Source organism: Mesocricetus auratus, unplaced genomic scaffold, assembly GCF_017639785.1.
Source record: "Mesocricetus auratus isolate SY011 unplaced genomic scaffold, BCM_Maur_2.0 Super-Scaffold_100009, whole genome shotgun sequence".
Taxonomy (NCBI): domain Eukaryota; kingdom Metazoa; phylum Chordata; class Mammalia; order Rodentia; family Cricetidae; genus Mesocricetus; species Mesocricetus auratus.
In genome coordinates this window covers 13,216,713-13,238,811 of record NW_024429193.1, presented here as the reverse complement: position 1 = coordinate 13,238,811, position 22,099 = coordinate 13,216,713, and the positions used below count along the sequence as shown (strand labels likewise).

At 45.5% G+C, this 22,099-nt stretch overlaps 1 long non-coding RNA gene across 2 annotated transcripts in view; it reads left to right on the top strand.

The window, feature by feature from the left end:
- The window catches only part of LOC121142301, a 51,811-nt gene that overhangs the window by 14,279 nt on the left and 15,433 nt on the right, over positions 1-22,099 (top strand). For both annotated transcript variants that reach the window (XR_005879282.1, XR_005879283.1), the window contains exon 2: positions 17,829-18,095. This is a non-coding gene — a long non-coding RNA (uncharacterized LOC121142301). The remainder of the gene's footprint in view (positions 1-17,828; positions 18,096-22,099) is intronic.

The window sequence follows — 22,099 nt, the reverse complement described above, 5'->3', positions numbered from 1 at the left end:
TTAAATCTTTAATTTCTTTCTTTCTTTTGTCTCACACTTCCCTATTGGATTTTCAGACTCTAGTAGTACCTGTATTAAGTTACATGAAGTTTTCACAAGTGTATGGTGCAATGCCTATTTTACTTTTGGTTTATGTGGTTTTTATTGTTGTATTTTTTATTTATTTTGTGTATATGTACACATCAGAATGCATACATGCGTGTGTGTGTGTGTGTGTGTGTGCTCACGTGGATGTCAGCACAACATGAAGCATCAGATCTCTCCTCCACTAAGTGGGTCCCAGGGATCCAACTTAGACAGGCTTGGCAGCAGCTGCCTTACCCACTGGGCCATCTCACTGACCTGGGGCTATGCATTTTGTTGTGGACAATTGTACTGTTTTGTCTCAGGCTCATCAACATTTAAAATTGTGTTTCTGTATTGTGTGTGGGAGAGAATGATGCATGTGCATGCTCGTCTGTGTGAATGCAGACGTGTGAACGCACAATGATGATCGTCTGTGTGATGCAGGCGTGTGAACTCACAACAGTCCTCGTCTGTGTGAATGAATGCAGGTGTGTGAACTCACAACAGTGCTCGTCTGTGTGAATGAATGCAGGTGTGTGAACTCACAACAGTGCTCGTCTGTGTGAATGAATGCAGGTGTGTGAACTCACAACAGTGCTCGTCTGTGTGAATGAATGCAGGCGTGTGAACTCACAACAGTGCTCGTCTGTGTGAATGCAGGCGTGTGAACTCACAACAGTGCTCGTCTGTGTGAATGCAGGCGTGTGAACTCACAACAGTGCTCGTCTGTGTGAATGCAGGCGTGTGAACTCACAACAGCGCTCGTCTGTGTGAATGAATGCAGGCGTGTGAACTCACAACGATGCTGGTCTGTGTGATGCAGGCGTGTGAACTCACAACAGCGCTCGTCTGTGTGATGCAGGCGTGTGAACTCACAACGATGCTGGTCTGTGTGATGCAGGCGTGTGAACTCACAACAGCGCTCGTCTGTGTGAATGAATGCAGGCGTGTGAACTCACAACAGTGCTCGTCTGTGTGAATGAATGCAGGTGTGTGAACTCACAACAGTGCTCGTCTGTGTGAATGAATGCAGGTGTGTGAACTCACAACAGTGCTCGTCTGTGTGAATGAATGCAGGTGTGTGAACTCACAACGATGCTGGTCTGTGTGATGCAGGCATGTGAACTCACAACGATGCTGGTCTGTGTGAATGAATGCAGGCGTGTGAACTCACAACGATGCTCGTCTGTGTGATGCAGGCGTGTGAACTCACAACGATGCTGGTCTGTGTGATGCAGGCGTGTGAACTCACAACGGCGCTCGTCTGTGTGATGCAGGCGTGTGAACTCACAACGATGCTGGTCTGTGTGATGCAGGCGTGTGAACTCACAACGGCGCTCGTCTGTGTGATGCAGGCGTGTGAACTCACAACGGCGCTCGTCTGTGTGAATGCAGGCGTGTGAACTCACAACGATGCTGGTCTGTGTGATGCAGGCGTGTGAACTCACAACAGCGCTCGTCTGTGTGATGCAGGCGTGTGAACTCACAACGATGCTGGTCTGTGTGATGCAGGCGTGTGAACTCACAACGATGCTGGTCTGTGTGATGCAGGCGTGTGAACTCACAACGGTGCTCGTCTGTGTGATGCAGGCGTGTGAACTCACAACGATGCTGGTCTGTGTGATGCAGGCGTGTGAACTCACAACGATGCTCGTCTGTGTGATGCAGGCGTGTGAACTCACAACGAGCGCTCGTCTGTGTGAATGAATGCAGGCGTGTGAACTCACAACGGCATGAAGGTCAAGGAGAGTCTTGGGTCCTGTGCTCCGTTTCACCTTGAGGCAGGGTCTCTCTTTTTGTTTTCATTGTTCCAGGCTAGCTGACTTCAGTGCTTCCAGGAGATCTCTCTCTGCTTCCCATTTGCCATAGACACACTGGGGTCACAGACACACTGGGGTCACAGACACAGGCCATAGTCACACTGGGGTCACAGACACAGGCCATAGACACACTGGGGTCACAGACACAGGCCATAGTCACACTGGGGTCACAGACACAGGTCATAGTCACACACTGGGGTCACAGACACACTGGGGTCACAGACACAGGCCATAGTCACACTGGGGTCACAGACACAGGCCATAGACACACTGGGGTCACAGACACAGGCCATAGTCACACTGGGGTCACAGACACACTGGGGTCACAGACACAGGTCATAGTCACACTGGGTTCACAGACACAGGCCATAGTCACACTGGGGTCACAGACACAGGCCATAGTCACACTGGGGTCACAGACACAGGCCATAGACACACTGGGGTCACAGACACACTGGGGTCACAGACACAGGTCATAGTCACACACTGGGGTCACAGACACAGGTCATAGTCACACTGGGGTCACAGACACAGGTCATAGTCACACTGGGGTCACAGACACAGGCCATAGTCACACTGGGGTCACAGACACAGGCCATAGACACACTGGGGTCACAGACACAGGTCATAGTCACACTGGGGTCACAGACACACTGGGGTCACAGACACAGGTCATAGTCACACACTGGGGTCACAGACACAGGTCATAGTCACACTGGGGTCACAGACACAGGCCATAGTCACACTGGGGTCACAGACACAGGTCATAGTCACACTGGGGTCACAGACACAGGCCATAGTCACACTGGGGTCACAGAAACAGGTCATAGTCACACTGGGGTCACAGACACAGGCCATAGTCACACTGGGGTCACAGACACAGGCCATAGTCACACTGGGGTCACAGACACAGGCCATAGTCACACTGGGGTCACAGACACAGGCCATAGACACACTGGGGTCACAGACACAGGCCATAGTCACACTGGGGTCACAGACACAGGTCATAGTCACACACTGGGGTCACAGACACAGGTCATAGACACACTGGGGTCACAGACACAGGTCATAGACACACTGGGGTCACAGACACAGGTCATAGACACACTGGGGTCACAGACACAGGTCACAGACACACTGGGGTCACAGACACAGGTCACAGACACACTGGGGTCACAGACACAGGCCATAGTCACACTGGGGTCACAGACACAGGTCATAGTCACACACTGGGGTCACAGACACAGGTCATAGTCACACACTGGGGTCACAGACACAGGTCATAGTCACACTGGGGTCACAGACACAGGCCATAGACACACTGGGGTTATTGATGTGGGCTACTGTTAGGATTTGCTTGAGTTCTGAGGACTAGAGCTCAGGCCCTCATGATTTTGTCACAAGTATTCACCCAATAAGTCATCCTCCTGGTATCTCATCAACACTTTTAAATGATAGGTTTGTAACCTGCTTTTCATCTCTGCTATTCCATTTTTTCTTCTCAGACATTGTAGTGTCAAGCATAGATTCCCTTTTTTTGTTTTAGCACAGGCTAGCCTCAAACTTTTGATCCTTCTGACTTAGCCTCCCAAGTGCTAAAATTATCGGCATGAGGCACTACACCCACCTTCAACTATAAAAGCTTGAGTCAGATCTTTTAAAATATCTCCTGTATCGCTATCTAATATGCTTTATTTCCATGGCCTTGTTGCACATGTAGAATATAGGCACCATGTTTTTATATATGCTTATTTCTAATTCTATCATGTGTCTAGCTTACAGATCTGTTTCTATTCATTTTTCTCCTTGCTTAAGATTTTATTTTCTTATTTGCATGTCAGTTTATTGTAGTTACTTTTCCATTGCTGTCAAGAGACACCATGACCAAGGCAACGTATAAAAGAGATCATTTAATTTGGGGCTTATAGGTCCAGAGGGTAGTGGAGTCTGTGCCCATTGGGCAGGAATCACATCAGCAAGCAGTCATGCGTGGCTCTGGAGCAGCAGCTGAGACGCCTTGTCTGAAAGTCTGAGTCAGAAAGACAGAGAATGAATTAGGAATGGCATGGACTCTTGACATCTCCCTCCTCTGTGACACACCTCCTCCAACAAAGCCACACCCCCAGTTCTTCCCAGACAGTTCCACCACCAGTGGACCAAGCATTCAACTATATGAACCTATGAGGGCCATTCTTATTCCAACTTCCTCACTGATCAGTTTTTTAAAGATTATTTTTTATTCTGTATGTACAAGTACTTGCCTACATGTGTGTATGAGTGCCATTTCTGTGCCTGGTGCCCTCAGAGTTCAGAAGGGACATCAGGTCCCCTGGAACTGGAGTTACAGACAGTTTCGGACACCATGTGCTGGGAATCAAAACTAAGATTCTCGGAGAGAACAGCAAGTGCTCCCAAGCCCCGAGCCACCCCTCCATCCTGTCGGTGATCATTATGAGCGGGTATCAGACACAGTGAAGGTCACCTGTTGGATGCTAAATTTGTTTACGTTTCTAAAACTATTCCTGGATTGAGCTGTGTGGCACAATTATCGAGAAATCGTTTAATCCCTTTCAAGTCTTTTTTAAAAGCCCCGTTAAAGAGTGGAGTAGCATTTAGACCAGGTTAGACCAAGCCTAATATGTCCTCACTATTAATGCGAAACCCTTCTGAATACCCCACACAATGCCCCAGAATTTATGAAATTCTTCTCTGACTGCTGGGCACACAAAATATCCCCCAGGCCACCTTGTTCCGAATATTGTTCCCTCGGCTCCTTTCCCAGCCTTGGACACCTTCCTGCCCCAGGTGACTGGCTGATCAGTACTCACTGGCAAACGGGAGGATGGCTTCTTCAGACTGGAGCCTGTTCCTGTGCAGCTGGTCACTCACTGTCAGCGCTCTCCAGGGCAGCGCCACACCTTGCTTTCCCGTGTCCCCAGCTGGGCTTTATTCACAAAGACCCGGCTGGCGGGCTGGTGGGCTGGGGCTGGCGGGCTGGCAGGCTGGCGAGGTTGGCTCCCTTTGCCTGCCCCACAGTCTCTCAGTGTGTTTCTCAGGAAGTAAGCTGGGGGGATTTCAGATGTGTCTTCCACTCCAGGCCATTGCTAGCTTGATGCTGGTCAATGGCTTTTGTCTGCGAGAAGCTCTCCCATGCTTTTGGTTCAGATTGTTGCTCTTTGCTTGTTTGCTTTCTGGGAGGAGGGGGAATCTGATCACTGTTTCTGCAGGTTTGCAGACAGTGCAGCTTTCGTGACTGGAATTTCGCCGAGGCTACTGTGAATTCTGAGGGGTTACTATGGCACTACACACACACACACACACACACACACACACACACACACACACACACACACACACACACACGGAGCGGCTTTGCCCCACTCAGAATTCAATAAGCTTGAGTTCTGAAATCCAGGTATCAGAGGGACCATGTTACTTCCTAAGATTCTGAAAAATTACCCATCCTTGCCTCTTACAGCTTCTGCGGTTGCTAATGGCTGCTGGTGACCATTGGCAGGCTGTTCTCCCCCTCTGTCTTCACCTAGCCCCCGGCCTGTGCACGTGAGTCCAATTTCCCTCTTGTAAGTGGATCATTCTTTGAATTTGAGTCTACCCCCAACCCGTGTGATCTCATCTTAGCAACATCTGCAGACACTCCATTGCCTTCCTTGTTGCTCTGAACAGATACCCAACCACAAGCTAGACAGCTGGGGAAAGGTTTATCTGGGCCCATGGCTCAGATCATAAAGGCCATCGTGGTGGGGAAGGCACTGTGGCATGCAGAGAGTTCATGGCAGCCTCCTCGATGTGAGGAAGGGGCTAGCAGTCAGAGAACTCAGCTGTCACAGGGCTAGCCTGTTGCACCCGCCTCTGTGGCTCCACAGCCGCTAGCTAGGGCCCATGACAAAATATTCCACAGAACAGACCCACCAGTGGATCAGGTGTTCAAACACATGGGCAGACAGGAGACACTTCACGCTGAGACCACGAGTACAGTTTACAAGTATAAGAAGGTAGGATTTTGCAAGCAGTGGTGGCACACGCCTTTAACCCCAGGACTCAGGAGGCAGACGTGAGTGGATCTCTGTGAGTTTGAAGCCAGCCTGGTCTACAGAGCTCTGTGGTGTCCATCACTTCTCTCCTCTGGTCTGAGGTCTCACGTTGGGCGCCATGTTGCCCGAGTCCAGGCCTGTATCAGTTTTATGCTGCAAAAGCCATCTATTCCAGACTGATATCTTGAGGGCTGTGTTTGGAACCAGTCAAACAGCCCCGGGTCCAACCCTGAGTCGGAGAGTGTGGACCAGGGAAGTCCTACCTACCCAGAGGCATTAAGAATGAGACAGAGACATCTTACCATTTCAGCAGGGCTCTTGGTCAATACTGGAGACCACGGTTTATTCAAGCATCTTCTTAAATAGCTTTCTAAATGCGGGTGTACTGGCAGAAGACATCTATTATCATGTATATAGGGCTGACTAGGAAACACTTCCTTTAACCCTAGAGATGGTCCTAGAATGCACATACACAAGCCCTCAGACTTTCTGCAATGGCACCAATCTTCAGACATATCCCATTAGACCCCAGGCACATCCCACTAGCCCTCATGATGGGTGTGGGGCCTAGGTCTATTGTTACACAAACTAGAAGCCATTCTCCACTGTGACCAGGCCATCCAGAGGTAACCAGTTGACATCTAAAAGACAATAGGAGATTGGAGCTCCAGGAATTGAGCTGAGGCCTATACTCGAAATATCATATTAGGGCCCTGACACAGAGCAAGTTCCAGAACAGCCAAGGCTACACAGAGAAACCCTGTCTCCAAAAAAGGGGGGGAAGTTAGGATTTTAGTATATCTTCTAAGAAATATAATTCAACCTACAACAGAAAATTTGTCTTAAATAATAAGTAGGATAACAACAACAAATGACTATTTGAAAGGAAAGGACTTAGAAAACAACCTGCCTGTAACTTAGCTACTTTGAAATATTCTTTAGTGTTTGTGAGTTTATTAGTGTCCAAATCACCTCTCTTCTCTTTTCTTCTCCTCTTCTTCTTCCTCTCCCTCTTTCTCCTCCTCCTTCTCCCTCCTCACTCTCAGACAAGTTCTTATGTAGTCCAGGCTGGCCTCAAATCACTATGTAGCTAAAGATGACCTTGAATTCCTGTCCCTCCTGCCTCTGCCTACCAAGTACTGAAATTACAGGTATTTGCTACCATGTCTGCTTCATGTATTGCTGGGGACTGAACCCAGGGCTTTATGTAAGCTAGGCAAATGTTCTACCAGCTGAGCCATGCTCCCACACCATCCATATTTCTTGTCCTTCATTTTGTTAAAACACCAAGATTGCTACAACTCCTCACTTTGCAAAAGTCGGCTCTTCGTTCATAGAGGCTCTAGTTGATGGTCTTCATTTCCCAATTCACTCTACCTTTGGAGTTTTCCTTACATACTTGCATTTAGAGGCAATGACTGCTTCAGTGTCAACTTTTGCTGTCATTATCTTTGTTATTCCTAGGTCTCTTCCTATTGGCTAATCCTTTTTTGTAGTGTAGATCACAGTGTCTTACTTCTTGGCATGTTCAGTGTTTTGTATTAGAAACTGAGAACTGGGCATGTCTTTTCACTGAGGTTATTTTTTTCATTTTTTTTATTGTTTATTTTGTTGTTGTGTTTGTTTTACAGTTCTGTACTTTATTTTGCCAAGTGTTAGCTAACATGCAGATCCCCTTGACCAACCCAAACCCTATTTCTAAAAGGGTTTATTGCCTAGGACCAGGAAAGCATTCATTCAGATAATAGTTTGTGCCACTGCTAGAATGTGACTCTACTGCTATGTCTGTTAAAATGACTTTAGATGCTACAGAGGATTCCTTAAAGTGTACATTTACAGTGATTTCACTGAGGAAATGAGTTTGGACATAAACACTTTTCTGGTGTCTTCCAGAATGAGCACTGAATATGGATCATTTTATTAATGCTGATATATATTATGAAACTGTTTTCCAGATCACAGCATTTTAGCATAAAATGCCACCAACAATTTAAAACATTGTCTACTTTGCAACATCCTTTCAAGCAATGAGCTTATTAAATTCTAGTATGTCTCTTAGGAGATATTATGTAGTAATAATATTAAAGTTTTCAAGACCAATGACTTGGGGGATAGCTCTCAAACCAACTAATTGAATAAAAGTCAAGGCAAAGCATTCTATGTGAATCAAGATCTTATTTTCATTTAACATTTTCTTCCAGTATAACTTTTCTGTCATTTTTAATTTTTGAGGTTTATTATTGTTGTGTGTGTCTGATATATTACATGAGTCCAGGATTGAACTCAGATTATCGGGATTTCACAGCAAACACCTTCTTTCTATTCACTGAGCCATCTTGTTAGTCCCCTTTTATGCTATTTTTAGTACAACGTCAAACATCTTTGTTGTAAACTGCAGAGGCTTGTTTGACCTTGACCAAGATTTGTAGCTTCTCTGTACTTCAACAATCTTCTCAAAGAGGACACAGGTCATATTTCATAGTATGATTACCAGTATTCACTGAGATAATTTATATAGAACTTACAAAATAGTTCCTGTTACATGCACATGGCAAATGCTCAGTAAGCACTGCTATGGTTATGTCAATTTTTTTCTAATTAGTGTAGCTGTCTGACTTACACTCTGTGTGACACAGGACAAACACAAAAAGCAATTCCCTTCTCTTCATTGAAGATAGGTTTATCCATGAATCTCAATCTTTGTCCTATTTCTATTATTCTTATTCTATTTTTAAGTAATATTCTATGCAAAAACACTTTTCTAAGGACTACTGGACTGTCAAAGCACATTCAGTCTCTCTGACTTTTCCTTTCACTATAGAAACTGGTTGCTATTATGTGTATTTTATAGACTTAGGGAGAATAAGGTATGATAAATGAACCCAAAATAGTACATTCTATTATCTCCTTTATGGTTATTCTTCCTAAATCAATTTCCTGTCTCTCTCTCATAACCCTTTAGCTGTACTGGATGCATTACCTCATATCTATCATATGTCCAGATTCTGTAGCTGGACAGAACTGTCTTGTGGCATCTAATTGATTGAACACTCCTTCTAGAATGCTTTGATGACTAAAAATATGTGCCTGACTTCTGTACCCCAGCTCACTCACCCTCCTGTGGTAACACATGCTTTGTCAAGCAAGGGCTTGTGTTGACCTACCTCATGCATTGGTTCTAGCTGCAGTAATACTTTGGGAAAGGAACATGATCTCAAAATAACCACCAGGAGAAGTGTGTCATGGAAGGTCACAGCAGTAGGGCAGAGGAAGTTGACCAGAAGAGTTCTAAAAATAGAGAGCAAGAGACCAAAGCAGCAGTGACGAGGAACCCTCTTGATTTTGATCCCCAAGAGGAGGGCAGGAGAATCCAGAAGCCCTGACCACTCTGCTGCCTGTTCCTCCAACATCCACAGTCTTTTTGCAGAAATGAGATGGAGTAGCACATGTCTCAGTCCTGCATGTTGACTGTTTCCAAGTGATCTATAGAATAATTTAAAACAAGTCAAGGTACGGAATAGTACGGAGCTTTTACATTATTGCCACATTTCTAGCATCACAAGGAAGGTCTAAACATTTCTGAGGTCAACAATCAATAAATGGGACCTTCTGAAACTGAGAAGCTTCTGTAAGGCAAAGGACACAGTCAGCAAGACAAAAAGGCAGCCCACTGAATGGGAAAAGATATTCACCAACCCCACATCTGACAGAAGATTGATCTCTAAAATATATAAAGAACTCAAGAAACTAGACACTAAACAAACAAACAAACAAACAAACAATCCAATTTTAAAATGAGGTACACATCTAAACAGAAAAGTCAACACCTTCCCTTAGCCATGAGGGAAATGCAAATCAAAATGACTCAGATTCCTTACATCTGTCAGAATGGCTAAGATCAAAAGCACAAATGACAGCTTGTGTTGAGGATGTGGAGCAAAGGGAACACTCCTCCATTGCTGGTGGGAATGCAAACTTGTGCAGTTGCTTTGGAAATCAATATGGCAGTTTCTCAGAAAGCTGAGAATTAATCTACTTCAAGACTAAGCAGTAAAACTCTTGGGCGTGTACCCAAGGATGCACAATCATCCTTGTGGTAACAAGGACACATGTTCATAGCAGCATTATTTGTAATAACCAGAACCTGGAAACAACCTAGAGGCCCCTCAACTGAAGAATGAATAATTTGCATTTACACAATGGAGTACTACTCAGCTATTAAAAACAATGACATCAGGAAATCTGAAGGCAAATAGATAGAACTAGAAAAACCATCCTGAGTGAGGTAATCCAGACTCAGAAAGACAAACATGGTATGTACTCACTCATAAGTAGATATTAGCTGTAAAATAAAGGGCAACCATTTACATTGCAGAATCCACAGACCCAGAGAGGCTAGGTAACCAAGAGGGATACCTGGATCTCCCTGGGAAGAGGAAATAGAAGAGATCTCCTGGGTGGACTGGGGGTGGGGGTGGGAATTTGAGGGATCGGGTTAGTGGGTGGATGGAGGGGGAGAGTATGGAGAGAGATGACTGAAAAGTGGGGAGGTGGTAATTATCATCCAGGCACACTTTGGTCCTACCCCTTGGCAACCTGGCACAGTGTATAACCCCTGTGCAAATGGTGAGCAGTACCCTGGCTCAACACAGGTGCAAAGATCCCTACAAGAGACAAGCTCTGCCCACTCCTGCTCTCTCTTTCTGCCATTTCTCTGAGAAGACAGATCTCTGTCTCTGTCTCTCTCTCCCCTTTCTCTCTTCCTTTCCCCTATGCCCCTCCCCTCCCCCAGTAAAACCTCCTTCCCATTTAAGTTCTGCCTGCGTGATGTATTCATCCCTCATCCACCACGGGATCTACAAGGTCCCAAGCACCGCATATCATATCAGAGGACGTTTAGAGATCATATAGAAACATGATGTAAGGGAAACTCCCACGAGTCTACAAGGATGACCCTAGCTAAGACTTCTAGCAATAGTGGATACATGGCCTGAACTGGCCATCTCCTGTGATCAGATTGGGGGCTACCCCAATTGTCATCAGAGAGCCTTGATCCAGTAACTGATGGAAACAGACGCAGAGACCCACAGTCAAACATCTCACTGAGCTCAGGGAATCCTTCTGAAGAGAGGAAGGAAAGATTGTAGGAGCCAGAGGAGTAAAGGACATCACAAGAAAACCACAGAAACATCTAACCTGGCCTCACAGGAACTCACAGAGTCTGTCTAAACCAAAACCAGGTAGCCTTCATGGGGCCCTTTACATATATTTGACAGTTGTGTAGCTTGGTCTACTTGTGGAACTCTTAACAATGGGAGCAGGGCCTGTCCATAATGCTTTGGCTAGATCTTGGAAACCTATTCCTCATACTAGATTGCCTTGCCCAGCCTAAGACTAGGGAGGTGCCTAGTCTTACTGCAACGTTTTGTTGATACCCATCGGAGGCCAGCCTCTTTCTGATCAGAAACAGAGGAGTGGATGGGTGTGGGACCGAAGGGAAGGAGGAGACAATGGGAGGAGAGGGGGGAGGAGAAACCAGTTGAAATATAAAATAAATAAATTTTTAATTAGAAAAAAAGGAATTCTGATTTTTAACTTACTAAGTTACAAGTCTTCGGTCTACAAGTTCATGTCCGTGTTTTGCTCTCTCTCTCTCTGAACTGTCCCCTCTAGCTAAGGACATTTGCAAAGCCAGGCACAGAATTTGGTGCACACATAAGAAACTGAGTCAGTATGTTCGGCCACGTCAACACCGTCGGCTACTCCAAGTTCTGTATGGATTTGGTCTGGCAAGAGACAGTTTAAATATGCTGCCTAACTTTCTCTATGGGCATACAGTTCTAATAACGAGTTGAGTAAACTTGGGCCACGGAGCTGAATGTTGGTACATTTGTATGTGTATATGTATTTTTATTTTCTTATCCACAACCTGGGAAAGCAGACCATCTGGGAGGAATCCCATAGTTTCTCTAACGGTGGATTTCCACAATAGTAAGACAAGCTTACTGACATTTGGCCAAGAGACAGCGGATGTATTGAAGTGTTGCCAAGTACACAGTGCAATACAAATGGTTCCCAGCTCACACCGTTCCCGGAAGTCCAGCCTGTACCTGCAGGACAAACCCACTGCTTCCTAATCAAGGGGGCCTCTCCCCCTCCTCTTCTTGGTTTTTTTGTTTGTTTGTTTGCTTGCTTGCTTGTTTGCTTGAGATAGGGTTTCCCTGTGTGGTTCTGGCTGTCCTGAAACTTACTGTGTGGACCAGGCTGGCTTATGCTCACAGAGATCCGCCTGCCTCTGCCTCCATTTGTGCTGGGACTAAAGGCGTGCGCCACTACACCTGCCTTTGAAGAAAGTCCCTTTCATTCATTCCAAAACTATTTACAGCATCACTCCAGTGTGCAAGGCACTGAGCCAGACACCAAGAAGCAGTTAGATCTGAGTCACACCCAGATCCTGGCCTCGGGGAACTGGGAGGGCAAGCCTGCAGATAAACCGCAAAAAATGAGCCACTTGGGTTCTCTGACTTAGCTGCTGCTCAGTGCATAACTGAGCACAGTAGGTTGTTTACAAGTGATTTGCAGTTCTTAAATATTTAAATATCAGTGTGCCTGTTAATTAACTGATGTTAGTCTGCTAATAGAATAATTAACATATATACTATTACCACACAGTCCAGAATAGCGGGAAATGCCTGTGACAGCAAATGTGTTTGGGCAGACACTGAGGCCTTTTGGTGATTGAGGGGCCTAATCTCAGCCTTTGCTAGATGTCACATAGGTCCTGGTTATGCTCCCCAAGCCAAAGCTGACCTGAAGTCAATCCATCCTGGCTGCCCCTGAAGCTAATTCTCCTGTTTGTTTTCATTCAAGGTTGCTTTGGCCTGAACCCTTGAATGAGAGGCTCTTTAGTTTAACATTTTACTTTTGGGGTAGCCTACAAATCTTGGAAAAGCACAGATACTGACGAAAGACTTCTCCCAAGGCAGACTCCTCATGTGTCATTTTATGATCTTGAATACTGTGAAGTTTGCTTTCAGTTCTGTAAAAATAGGATATTTGGTTGGAGGAAACACCCAGTCATTTGAAGGTCACACAAAATCATCCTCTTGTAGAATTCTAACTGGAGGCACCTTGTTCGACAGGAGAATGGCTTCCCAAACATCTCTCAGACACTAAAGGTCTTCTGGAAATACGGGCCATGATACTAATCTCCTCTCCCAGGAGGAAGAAATGGTTGAAGTGATCTGAAATCTCAATTCTTTTCCAGGCTAACTATGAGGCCCGTATGTTGGTCTTCAGCCAGCTGCTCCCTCAGGCATTGGTCTGTTCAAATCAGTATGAGAGATCTTAAATATGGACACAGGAAAAAAGAAGCTAGCATGATCTCAGGAAAGAGTCATGTTTCTCATGGTACTGAGAGAGAGGCTGCAGAATCATTAGGGGACCCGTGGGTGCTAACATTTAGCTAATGAGTTCCACGGAAAGGGAGAAGAGGAATGTAAATACTGTGTGAGTGACAAGCGTAACCTTCAAGTCAAGATGTCCACAGTAGGCCTGAAGGCGAGACAGGTAACTCCCACCAGAATCCCTGCATCTCTAAATACTCTGACTAAAAGTCTCAGAGGGAGGGAGGGAGGGAGGAAAAACAGGAGGGAGGGAGAAAGAGCAGGAGGGAAGGGGGAAGGACCAAATTCACATCAGACTGTAGCACCTGTGACCCTTAATATTGTTGACAGTCAGCCCCTGGATTCAATCAACTCAACCAACAAATATTCATCCAATCTCTACTCTTTATGATTATCCTGCCCTAATAAATCTATTCATTCCTTTGACCTGCTGGGTCTGTGCTTTTAGTATCTGCCACTAAAATATATGAGTGGCTGTTCCTGGTCAGATGAGCCTTTGCTGTTCTGGGTCACCAACAAACCACAAGTGGTCTTGTCTTGACAGTGAGGACCCAAGTCTACTGATGGTTCTCAAGAAGTACTAACTGTTTGTTTGTCTTTCATTTTATTTTGAGGCACAGTCTACAGCCCAGGTTGACCTCAGATAATCATATGTAGCTAAGGGTGACCTTGAATTCTGATCCTTTGCCTCCATCTTCCAAGCCCTGGGATTGAGGTATACACCATCATTCCAGTTTATGTAGTGTTGGGGTTCAAACCCTAACCTTTACACATGTTAGGCAAGTGCCCTACTAACTGAACTACATAACAAGGCTTCACTAGCATTTTGGGGAGAGGGGGAGTGGAAGCTCACAGTTTTAATCTTGAACGGTGAGTGATTTTAACCTTTTTCAGAAGACCAGTGAGCTTTAGGAAGAAGAAGCTGGGTCAGGAACCCATTCCTGGATTTTCAAATATTAGTCTCTTTTATTTATTTATTTTTAAATAAATTTGTTTTGGTTTGGTTTTTCAAGAAAGTTTCTCTGTGTTGTTTTGGAGCCTGTCCTGGAACTAGCTCTGTAGATCAGGCTGGCCTCGAACTCACAGAGATCTGCCTGCCTCTGCCTCCCGAGTGCTGGGATTAAAGGAGTGCGCCACCAACACCTGGCTTAAATTTATTTTTATTTTATGTTCATTGGTGTTATGCCATGGGTATGGAGTCCCCTGGAACTGGGGTCACAGACAATTGTGAGCTGCCATATGGGTGCTAGAATTGCACCTGGGTCCTCTGGAAGAGCAGTCAGTGCTCTTAACCACTGAGCCGTCTCTCCAGCCCCAGTATTGTCTTCTATGGAACAAATTATCCCCAAATTTAGCCACTTAAAACAGCACCTATTACATGTTATGGGTCCTGTGGTGAGGTACTTAAGCAAACCCATTTGAGTCATTGTCCTGCTCCTCCCGGATTTCCGTCACTGGGCTGGATGAGAGGACATATTTGGGACCATAACAAAGATGGCTGCAAGTGTGAGCTCAGCTGAACTTGTCTCCAGAGTATCAACACAGATTCCTCACTTGGGTGACTGCTTATCTGACTTGGTGGCTAACTACTTCCAGAGCAAGGACGCCGAGCAAACAAGGAGTAAGTTTCCTGGTGTCTTTTGATACAGCCTCAACAGCTTTGTCAGGATGCCTTTGGTTACACGAGAATGCATCTGGTCATGCAATGCTAAATAAAATAAGTAAGTTAGGGACGTCCTTTGACTTGTGCTGGTCTGCTTCTGGTCCAGAAAATCCTGCGCTTTGAGCAAGCAAAGACTGGTACCGCTCTGCACAGGACAGTGGTGTGTGAGTTTCTTCAGAGGATGCCGGGATTCTGTTGGCAAAAGCTACCCAAGAAGCCTGGGAAACCAGCCAATGAAAACCAGCACATCCCAGAGCAGCAGAGCTCTGTTCACAAATGCTGCTTATTTCTAACAAACTGTTTCCCAGAGGCACCCTGAGCAGCCCGATCAGGGAGGCTCTCACACCCCTGCATCTGTTAAAACCGGATGGTTCCTTGCCTGTTTTCGGGGTTCTGAATGCCCTATGTCACATCTCCCAGATTCCTCACTAACACTCTCCTCTCTCTGACATTCATGGGTGGTTTAGATCATTGTCTGTGTTCTCCTTTTAAAACCTAAGGTCACACATTCGTAAAATCCTTGCTGACACTGTGTGGATAATGGTGGGGAACTCAGCTTATACTTACAGTAAGCCCTAAAGAATGCCCTGTGGGCAGGGCACAGTTTTCTTGGAAGAAGTTGTTTGCATAGGGTTTCAGAGCTCAGGGAGATGGGATGTTTTCCATGAACAGCCTTATGTAACCCAGACAGCAGCTAGCAGAGTTCCTGGTGTTGCCCTAGCTATGGCCAAGTAGAGCAAATGTATGAGCCCTTCCTAGGCCTGTGGATAGAATACTTGAGATCAAGGAGAAGCCTACCCCTACCTTTTCATTACTTGCATGCCTCCTTCTCTGGGCTTATTAACTAAAGGTCTGTCGGAATGTCACATTTTGCATCCTTCTGACCATAACATCTTGATTTAATTTTACCCATGAGTAGATACTGTGCCTCTCTAGATGTCAGTTCCAATTTTATGTCATTTCAAAGGTGACACAGATATGAAAGACGATAATTAGAAGAAAGATTTATTATTTTATTTTCTATGTATGGTGTGTTGCCTGCCTGAGTGTCTATGCACCACACTGGAACTGGAGTAACAAGCAGTTGTGAGTTAAGGTTATGGTCCAGATGTGAAGACAGAGATGAAGCAGGTCTTTTCCATGCTCACGATCTAAGACTTCTACAACAGCTCCCAACAGTAAAAAAGGCCCCATGAGCCGGATTGCCACTGTGTAAATTCTTCTGCTTCCTTCCTAGCTTATTGGGTGAGAAACTGCCCGGTGAGGCTTAGCAATCTTCACTTAACAAGTGTTCCAGAATATTCTGGTGATGACAAAGTTTGATGACCCTTGACTGTAAAGCCACTATTAGCATAGAATGACAGGTTTGGGGGAGGGGAATGTTAAGAGTCACTTCTCATAGCCTTCCACACCATGCAGATGCTGTTTCACAGGCTAACCTGAGACCCAACCTAAATGTGCTGTACAGAACTAATTCCAGAAAACATTTAAGCACAAATAAGTTGAATGCCCGAATATTTTAGGGTGCTTTTAACTACACAAAATGAATTAGTTTCCTTGATGAGAGCCTGGCTAATTCTGTATGGTCCAGTGTCCTGCAGGATTTCTCAGAACTTTTAATTCATAGGTGTTTAATTATGATTTTCTAAAAGAAGACATTCTCTATCCTACAAGGTACATCTTCTAGTTTGATTCCTCTTCTCTGGATTTGCCTTAACTTCTCAAATAAAACCCCCTCTTGTTATCAAGTATTTGAAAAAGAACCTTTCCCCCACCTCCTACAAAACATAAGTCTAAATGATTGTGTGTTGTATCATGCTTAGCCTTTTCTTTATTTTTTCAAAGGATTATGCTGCCTTTCATTTGTTTCTGGTCTACTAATAGTTTAGAGCGGTTCTGTATATTACTTTTATCTCAAGTCTCTGTCTTGCATGATCTGCCTTCTGTCTAAAAGTGTTGGGATGGAAGAGTCAATACCCACGTCTTAGTCTGCTTTGCTCAACTGTAACAGAAAGTCCCACCTTGGGCAGCTTGCAGGGAACTCAGTTTCGTTGACTCACAGTTCTAGAGACTGGGAAGTTCAACATCAACTTGGTGCATCTGGCAAGGGCATCTTTTGGGACCATCCGATGACAGAAAGTCATTGGGCAAGAAAGAACCAAAGGAAGACTGAACTTACCCCTCTGTAAGGAACCCATGCTTGCTGCCCTATGACTCAGATTGTAGCTGCCAGGATGGGATTGGCATTTTATTCTTAGGAGCAGAACTCTCATGGGTAATTTCTTTGGAAAGGTAATACCATTAATGCTGTCACAGCAATTATGTTTCCAACATATGGTTTTGGGGGAACACATTCAATACCTAGCAAAAAGATACTGTGAACTTGAAATGTTCATAGATAGGATTTAAGACATGGGACCTTAATCATCCCAACCACACCAGAAGTTTAGAAGTGCCCTTGTTCCTGCTTTACAAGTAAGGACAACTATATAAATAAGAAGATTGGAATGAAAGAGGTTTGCCCAAAGTCACATGGCTGGCCATTTTGCAGAGTTGATCAAACTTTGAGTTTGACATCAAAACCTAGAGGCAGAAAAGTGGGAGACACTCAAGATGACCCATTTTGTCTGCTCACCTCCCCTTTATGTTCTTATTTATTTTAAATATTCTTTGCATTGAATGTGTTTGAGTGGAATTTATTAGAGCAACATGATATCATTAATTATGTAGACTTGGGGGACCTAGGGTAAGGGGAGGAAATTAAGACGGGGAACATACTGGATATAGATACAACTTGTGTGTGCCTCTTTCTCAAATGCAGGGTTGTTCTGTGAGCAGCTTTCACAGTGAAAGAGGCGTTCACTGCCAGCAAAGGCAGGCCCCAGTGCCAAGACCGACTGCCAGTCAACAGGGAGAGGCGGGAGAAGCCATAGTGAGCTGCCATGTTCATCACTTCTCTACAACAGAAAGAGTAAAAACTGACCCTTGTCTGGAAAGAAAAGGCACAAAAGGCGTCATGAAACGTCACCTTCATCTTATCCCCTGTGCTGTGTCTCATGATGAAGAGTTGGCCTCCATGTTATTAAAGGTGAAGAAATTTCAGCCCCTGCTTCTCTCCTCTCCTTGAGTCTCAGTCTCTGTCTCTGTCTCTGGGTCTCTGTCTCTGTCTCTGTCTCTGTCTCTCTCTCTCTCTCTCTCTCTCTCTCTCTCTTGGAAGGTTCTTAGCTGCTGGAGTCTCTTGAGTCTCAGTCTCTGTCTCTGTGTCTCTGTCTCTGTCTCTGTCTGTCTCTCTCTCTCTCTCTCTCTCTCTCTCTCTCTCTCTCTCTCTTGGAAGGTTCTTAGCTGCTGGAGTCTCTTGAGTCTCAGTCTCTGTCTCTGTCTCTGTGTCTCTGTCTCTGTCTCTGTCTCTGTCTCTGTCTCTGTCTCTCTCTCTCTCTCTCTCTCTCTCTCTCTTGGAAGGTTCTTAGCTGCTGGAGTCTCATCTGGCTCAGCTTGGTGCCTGTGAGGAAGGAGGGCAGAGTTTAGACTCTTGGATGAAGCCAAGGAATGTTTGAGTGGCAGGAGTAGGGGTTGTTGACCTTGCTGAAAATACTTTTTGAAAATACCTCCTATAATGCTAGGTTGTGTAGCTCCCCCTAAGAGCTGCTCCAACCCCCCCTTTTAAATAAACGTGTAGAATTCCAGTCCTGCACAGAGGAAGTTAGAAAATGAACCCCACTGTTGTGATCCCCACAGGCATCTGTGTAGGTGTGACAGGGTGAATAGGCCCTTTGGGAATTTTAAGGGGAATCCTCTAGAGCCAAATTCCTCAATGAGGGCAAACAGCCATCAGCTGTGTAAATAGTGTGGCAATGTGTGGAAGCCACAGGCAGTTTCCTGATAGTCAGCTACTGTGCTCAGGTAGGTAAAAGGAGCTGTGTTCCATCCACCCCAAGGCTTGCTTGATGAGACTTGGGTTTTGTGGCTCCCAATGAGTGGGCGGCTAGGAATTCCCTCTCCACTTCATCTAGTACAGAGGGCAGTCTGATTAAGCTAGCTAGTGCTGGCTGGGTAAAACCAACACCCAACATGGTCCCTGGTATCTGAGCGAGTGGAGAGAACAGTCACTCCGCACCGGCACTAGAACTCGGCACTCACGGGCGGCCGTCCCAGGAACTCAAGAGATTCCTGTCCAGCGGGACAGCGTGCACTGAGAACTGTTTATTTAACCACTGTGTTTAAAACATGAGGTTAAATCTTATTTCTGTATTCCCTACACCACCTGAGGGCTGTGTGTGTCTAGCAATGCCCCGTGCCCATGTTTGCACATCCAGAGTGTCGGCATACAGTGATACTAACTTCAACTCTTCCTCAGTGGAAATCTGGGCATTGGGTCCAGTTCCCAGCCCCACAATTGTCGAGAGACTTCTTTGTCCTTCTGTCATCTAATTTGTTTAGCTTAAATGAATAAGGAGGAGACAGAAAAACTAGGTGGCAATGGTACTTTAGGTGTATTAGTGTGTAATACATGCTTGAGCCTATGAACAAATTTGCAAGAGGTAAAGAGTAGATCTCCTTTTTGTAAATGTAATTCTGATACCAAATGACTAGAAACGAAACAACAAAACAAAAAATAGAATCCAGTTCAGCCTCCACAAAATTCCCAATAGATCTTGCATTTAGACATGATTTCAATGGTGTGTTTTGTTTTAGCATTTTTCTATACCCGTCAATTTATTTCTCTTCTTTCACTGTTTGGCAGAAGAAGCGTTGGCTGGAGCCCAGCCAACGTCCAACTGGGGGACAGTTTCCCTGCTTTGGGCTCCATCCCTGTTTGCCATGGATGTGATATGATTGGACTGAGTTAATAGATTTAGCCTTTTTTAAAAAAATCAATAGTATCAATATTGATTTTTATTCCACTCCAAGCTCTGCTTCTGAAACCTGATTGAAATATTTACTTATGCGAGGGAGGAAGCTGGTGCCCTGATACTCAGCAGAGCCTTGGTACCTGCCAACGTCCAGTTTTGCCACCACTGGTTAGAGAGGTCTGCTTTTCGTTTCTTCAGTGTTCCTTCAACCTGCCTACGCCATCACCGGCTGCTTTGCATGCTTTGGGGCATAGTCCAAGGTGACAGGAGTTCCTGGAAGACAGACTCAGAGGCAGCTGCGTGTGTGCGCTGTGAGCACCGGGATCAAGCCTGTCTCTTAGTTCCCTGGTGAGGTGATATGTGGTGATGTCTTGGTTGTATGCTAACGAATAAAGCCTGCTTGGAGGTCAGCGGGTAAAGCTGGCCATTAGTTAGCCGTAGAGATCTGGAGGTCTCCACAGACAGACAGGACGTGATGTGGCTCAGCAGAGAGAGGAATACAAGGTGGGAGGAGACAGGAGCTCTGTCTCTTTTCAGTCTGAGGTTTTCGCAGAGGTAAGAGTTCTAGTGGCTAGCTGCTCTGCTTCTCTGATCTTTCACCTTTCACCCCCTAACATCTGACTCTGGGTTATTATTATTGTTGTTATTATTTTAGTTTTTCGAGACAGGATTTCTCTGTATTGCTTTGGAGGCTGTCCTGGAACTCACTATGTAGACCAGGCTAGCCTTGAACTCACAGAGATCCACCTGCCTCTGTCTCCCGAGTGCAGGGATTAAAGATGTGCGCCACCAACGCCCGGCTAAATTATTATTAAGATCACAGTGGTAAAATTCCCTGACCAAGGTAACCTAGAGGAAAGGAGTTTACATAAGCTCACAGTTCCAGGAGTCCGTCCATCACAGCAGGGAAGACACAGTGGCAGGGTCTTGAGAGAAAGGGTCACATCACGCCCAGTCAGGACAGAGAACAGTGAGCTAATGCACGCAAGTTACCACTCAGCCCACTCAGGCTTTGCGTGGTCTAAGATCCTCTGCTCAAGGAGAGGTCCGAGTCATAAAATGAAGAAGTCTTTGCCCATATCAATGAACATAATTAGTCGAGGAACTCCCCCACAGGCATCCTCAGAAGCAAACCTTAACTTTGACAGTCCCTGACAGATGCACCGAGGCCTGTCTCCTGAGGTCAAGTAGCATTAACCAGCATGCTCCTCCAGCTATGACACCCGTCATTTTCTTCAAAACAGTAGGCTATCTGAGCTGCTCTCTCGTTCCCTCCTTCCTCCTTCTTTCCCTGGCCCACACTGGGTCATTAAATCCAGGGCCTCACTTGGAGTTGCTTTGGCCCTGAGTACGACTCTCAGCAACCCCAGCTCCATTGTCCGGTTTTGTTTAAATGTCCCGTACGCGTGCAAGGATGGCGGCAGCCAAGGACTTAGTGATGAGTGATTCAGGAGAGGAGGGAGGATGTGGGAGCCAAGAAGGTTCAGATCTTCTGGGTATGGATTGTGTTGTTATCTCCAGGTTCCTTGTAAACACATCTTATAGGGATTGCTATGTGGTACTTAGCCTTGGGACGTCGTCTACGCCCCAGTATTTAGTTATTACAAAATAGAGCCGAGGAGCAGTGCACTCAACTCACTAAGACCATAAAAGGAAGACGGGTTAGCTCGAGTCCAACGCCTTCTGTCTGTGTGACCTCAGGTGAAAGATTTAACCTTGCAGAGTCCCAGTATTCATTCCCATTCATAAAATCGAGACACTTGATCACATGTCTCAGACCTGCTATTATCGGTGAACATAAATATGCAGAAGTTTTGGGGCAGTTACTCGGTTGTCAGAATACTAACATAGGCTAGTTTCAAAGACTTCCTTAGCATGATTTGAAAACATGCTATTTCTCCTCCATCTTTAACAACCATTGAACAAATAACCAGACTAGTAGCAGAAAGGGCATGGAAGATGCCATGACTGACGTGTGTCTGAAAATACACTGAGGGGCGAGATGGAGCGGCTGGACATGCTGGCCTCGTCACTTCCTGTTTGTGCCTGACTTGCCATACACCAGTGTATGAACAGACTGCTGTAGAATGCTGTCCTCCAGGCATGATGTACCCTTACCCTCTTGAACTCTGAGCAGCTGGGATTACTCCCACAAAACATGAATAAAATCAGGCTCTGTTAATAGTTTGTTTTGAAGAGAAGGATATGTTCACATTTTAAGATCACAAACCCACACAGGCTA